The sequence below is a fragment of the Limulus polyphemus genome, unplaced genomic scaffold, assembly GCF_000517525.1.
Source record: "Limulus polyphemus unplaced genomic scaffold, Limulus_polyphemus-2.1.2 Scaffold117, whole genome shotgun sequence".
Classification (NCBI taxonomy): Eukaryota; Metazoa; Arthropoda; class Merostomata; order Xiphosura; family Limulidae; genus Limulus; species Limulus polyphemus.
The window spans coordinates 97,507-102,886 of NW_013665727.1; the positions used below are offsets into that span (position 1 = coordinate 97,507).

At 33.9% G+C, this 5,380-nt stretch overlaps 1 protein-coding gene across 4 annotated transcripts in view; it reads right to left on the bottom strand.

The window, feature by feature from the left end:
• LOC106472046 overlaps positions 1–5,380 on the bottom strand; it is a 128,503-nt gene that overhangs the window by 57,941 nt on the left and 65,182 nt on the right. The window contains exon 1 of one of the 4 annotated variants that reach the window (XM_013932678.2): positions 3,338–3,899. The exons of the other annotated variants lie outside the window; for them this stretch is intronic. The gene's annotated coding sequence lies outside the window, so the exon portion shown is untranslated. Of the gene's footprint in view, positions 1–3,337; positions 3,900–5,380 lie in introns of those variants that run through there. 4 annotated transcript variants of the gene reach the window in all.

A 5,380-nucleotide genomic window follows, 5' to 3' on the forward strand; every position in this document is an offset into this window, starting at 1 on the left:
AAACAATTGAACATGAGAACCTTAAGATGAATTCTTTTGCAATAAAACTACGCTGCAGGGCTTTTTTGTGGGTATATATATATAGCTATCTTAAATATTTCTCTCCCTTTTGTATGGCAATTTTATGATGTTGATAGTTTTGTAGCAGTCGTCCGTATATGTATATTTATAGTCTATTGGTATAGTCTATACAGTTTTATTAATGTTTGTGCTTATATATTGTATTTATTTTAAACAGTTTCAGAGCTCTTTTGTTTCTATGCATTTTCTGAGAGATTTATATAACATTAAGTCCTGTATGGTTCATTTGTGTTAAAAAGAGTATTATAGTATCATATTCTTTTTCTTTCACATTGTATTTTATATGTCAGGGGTTTTAATTTATTTATGCAATTTTGTATTTTCAGATATTATGTGATACAAGGTTTATTACGCATCTGTTCATTATTATTGATAAAGTATTCATGATGTCAGAAAAACACGTAGGTTCAAGAAGTCTTGACATAAGATGATAAAAACCCTATAATCCGAGCGCTTTCGAAAAGTGGACCTTTCTTCTTCATGGACAAATTGTTAAAGTATTATGTTATTGCTTGGTTTGCGACTTATATTCTAATATTACGTTGTACTTAATGCTGGGTTTATACTTTAAGCTGATGAGCCTTCATTAACTTCAAATATTTGTTTATAACAATAATAGATTTCAGTTCCATTGCAATAGCGTTTTGGGGTCAGAAGAATCTGTAGTAACCACAACACTCACATACTCAAAAGAACATTGTTCCAGATTGATTTAGGGTGTGATTTCGGAGTCTGCTGCTGTTTAACCATCTTTGTTTATTCCATGTAGACCACTGGAGGCTCTTTTGTTCATATTCTGTGTGATTTGCTACACAGCTTAACCTTAATAATATCGCTTTAAGCGAGTAATTTTCCTCGGAAAGGCTGTGACAAATCTCCAGCGGTAAGTCTTCTTATAGTAGCATCGCTATATCGAATGGTAATGAAACTGCCGTGAATCAAACATATAGATACTAGACATGTCGGTCATGGCGCCACGGCTAATCTGCGGTGAAACATCTCTAGCTATAAAACGTTCACATATAAAGTGCGACTAACCTTCTGTAATACGGACTTGCGCAGGGTTCATATGATGGATATCGAGATGTGTATTTGTTTAAAAACAAAGTAATACTTAAGGTCTCTCTACGTACTTGGTTTAGAGAAATGTAGGAAGTAAAAATACATAGTTAGTAGAAGTGAAAAAGTTTGTAATTTTATCCTTAGATGTGTGGAAGTAATATATGTATCTAGAAAAAACAGTTAGTTGTATCTTTGCAAGTCTAGTGTTTCTAAAGAAACAGTTAAGGTTCTAATGACGTGCGGCTCTGCGTGTACACGTTGCACAATAATGACGAAGGCCCTGATGTTGCATGTTTCTTATGTGAAAGAGTGATCATGGTTCTTTTGTTGGACGTTTTAATACATACATACATACATAGAGCAAGGTCAAACTTCTGCAGTTACTGATACCAACTAGATATCGTGCAGAAAATTTTACGTTCTATCTTTGGGTGTCTGTACAGTGTTGTAACAGAATGATCAAATTTCTACTGTTGGACGTCTTTACTTGTACATAGTATGTCGTAATGAAATGTCCAAGGTTGTACTGCAAGATGTATCTACCTGTACGTGCCTAGTACTTAGGCATACAGTTGGTGTCGATTTATATTGATCTGTTTTCGGTTTATAGGAAGCAGCAGCACCTAGCTAGTAGTCGTAAACTGAATACATTTTTCCCATTAGTTATCTCAAGGGATTACATTACATAAAAATATTGAACTCATTCTAAATTATTCTGTTATCTAGAACAACTTATCAACGTTAGGCCTTAAAGAATTCCTCTTATAAGCTAAAGATGAAAATGTAGACCGATAATGCTTTGTTCAACGTCTTGGGAAATAAAAATGTAATTATAAAAAATAGCTTAAATATTCCTTCATATATTGTATGTATATACAATCAAGTTATTTTTAGAGAATGAGGGGATTTAGCGTGAATAAAAGTCCTTTAACAGAAACACCACTTTAAGACTAATAACAAAATATTTTAAAATGTTCAATCATATTTTAATTCAAAAACTATCATAATTTTATTATCGTATTGGCCCGATTATAAGGCGACGCTTTTTATTAATAATTAGGCTGTAAAATTCATAGTCGCCTTATAATCGCGGCCGACCACAGTCCCCCTTCCTCCTACTCTAGTCTGTTGCATTCCTGGATGTCCAAATAGCATCCGCCTACATATGCGCGCCAGATGTTCGCTCAAAGTCATCACTATTCTTGCAACTGATCTACCTGCAGGCAATTCAGTTATAGTAGTGATTTTTTGGACCTAAAAAAGTACGTTATGAAACTGAATTTTTTTACCCATGGTTTCTGACAATGAGAGTCCCCTTAAGTTCGAGATCGCCCTATAATCGGGCCAATACGGTAAGTGAATGTTCGTTTTCAAACAAAAAAACCCCGTAATAGGCTATCTATACTCTTTTCACAGCGGGTATACAAACGCGATTGTTAGCGTTATTAGCTTTCAGACTTACCGCTGAACCACCCGGGAATTCTAAATTTTATGAATCCCATCAATAACATAAAACACCCATGTTCACTGATATTTTGAAATTTGTTTTTAATATAGACTCTTTGTTCTTCAAAATAATTGCAGCATTCACCATAAAATTATTTAGCTAAGGTGTTATTATAACTAGCCTAGACCAAGTAAAATGAAATAAGGTTGACGTATAAAGGTAAGCCTTTCTAAAAATAAGATGTTTTGGTTTATTGATTGACAGTGCTTATCGTAGTCCTATCGATCGGCTTCAAAGAATATATATATATATATATATAAATCTTTAATATTGCGTGTCGAGCATTATTGACTATTTGTATTTTAACTTTCACAAGTTTCTCTTTTTTTAGAGTCAATACAATAATTATTAATATAAGGTATACCGTATTCAGAATATTATAGCTGAATAAACAAAATATTTTTATATCTTTTTCAGGTTTTATTTATTGTGAGGTAGCAACTAGTATATATATATAGACTGAACTAATATAATGTCACGTAATACGACAAGCGTCATTACAAAAGTGGCTTAAGTTGAATGCGAAACTCAAAGCAGCCAGTGTCGCCATTTACTTAAGTATTGTGCGTATAAATGGACAGAGCTACTGGGTCCAAGTTTTCCACCATGACTTAACAGTATATAACATAAGCGCAATATTGCAAACACGAATTAAGAAAGTAAATGACTTTAATATTCTTATCTTACCTATATGTATCGGTCCCATTTTGACGCTCCACTCCATATTTATTCTCTTCTTCTATTTTTTTTTCTCCAAAATTACTATTCTTAATTACATCACATCAACGCAGTAACTCGTGTATTAAATATTCAACAAGAGTTCGAAATCAAGTTCCGAAATTATAAATAATGTTACCGAAGAGTTTTGATAAGAACTGGCTCATCTAAATAGAATAGTAAGATTACTAACTTTTTCAAACTTCAAGCGGGACATTTCTAAAACATTCGCTATTTTCAAACACGAGCCTCTCTTCTTCATGACCTAGATTACATTTCTGCCTACTGAAAAGAGACTTAGGATGTACATGTCTAGTCATTAGCTAGCTAACGTCGCTACTTTCTCTCTTCTTTCAGCAAAGGAGGGAAGGGTCTGCAATACCCACAGCTGCATGATATGGCGAACACACGTGGCATGTGTATTTTCTGGCAAACGCGCACTTGGTGACTAGAAAGGTTATGACAATAATTTAGTGTTTTCTTTATCTATGCACAGTTGAAAAGCAACAGAGTAAGATTTCATAGTCTAAACACTTTGAAAACTTAGTCTAGTCTCATGTTTTATTTCAGCGAACGACAAGTCCATTATGATTTATATAATCACAACGAATGTGAACACCACCACATTCTTAACGGTTCAGTCAACTAGCTCCGCCGCACAGGCGCGTGAGAAAACATCTCGTGCTGAATAGGAAACTTGTGTCGCTGCGCAATACTCGATAAAAAAAGGCATATGTTTATCCCATGTTCGTACCGGTAGAATGTGTTGGAGTGATCTTGATAGAAACCATGGTTTCGTGTTCGTTTAAACAAAATTGTTGGATTTTGAAATAAAGTTAGATAAGTGATACGGTGAATAATGAAACAATTTATGTCACATCAGTTAAAATTTATAGTTTTACGACAGCTTACCTTTTAAATAATACTATTTACATATCATTATTCATAAGAAAGTCGGAGGTACAATGATTTTCAAGTACGACTGTCATAAGAAAGTCGGAAGTACAATGATCTTCAAGTACATCTGTCAGTTATTGGATTGTTGAAGATTTATTCTGTTTTTCTAATATTTTCGTGCAGATGTTTAAAATGTTTACGAAATGAAACAGTAAATGCCACTACTTTGGGCTTTGAATGTTTGTTAATTTTTTTAGCACAAAGCTAGACACGACTTATTTGTGCTTTGCTCAATGAGGGTATCGAGACTCGATTCTTATCGTTCCCTAACATTTACCGCTGATCCGTCGGAGGCGGTTCGGAATGAGATAATGTTGGAGAAATGTTGAGGTCAATCGCTATATCACAACTTATGGTTACAATAACTTTGAAACATTTGATAAATTTTAGTCTCAAAGATTGGTGTCTATTTATCTATCCACATTTTAAAAATTTCAATACATTAAAATGTTTTTCATTTCGAAGATGAAAGACTGTTTGTCTACGTTTACACGTGTTGTATTACACTTTAGTAACATAGCTAACATTTAATCATACATGTTTCCTGATAATAATACTGTAACACATCATCAGCAAACTAAGGCTCGGAAGATGTATGCTTTCGTTTTGTTACGACAGCGGAAGTCATGTCACGCTAGTAACACGTCACGAGTTTCTAGAAGGATCATGACTGTTCCTGGCAACTAGTATTTGCCAGACGCCCTCTATTTTTGTATATAAGCCGGGTAAATAAAGCGGAGATAGAATAGCAGATTGTAGATAGGGAGATATATAGACAGATAATCGATTCAAATGAGCGGTAGTGACCGTAAGTAAAGTGCGTGAATCGTTTTGAATTATATCGTCTGTTTAAGTTAAAGTGACTGTGGAAATTAAGTGTATTGCAAAGTTGTATTGAGAAAGAATAAACTAGTTTTATTTAAGAAAGGACTTGTATCGCTAAAGTTCCTCGGAAAAAATTTATACCGGAAATTAACAAACGACAAGAGATGTAACAAATTGGTGTCAGAAAGTAGGACTGAAAAAAGAAAGAAAAAGAAGATGGAAACGATGGCT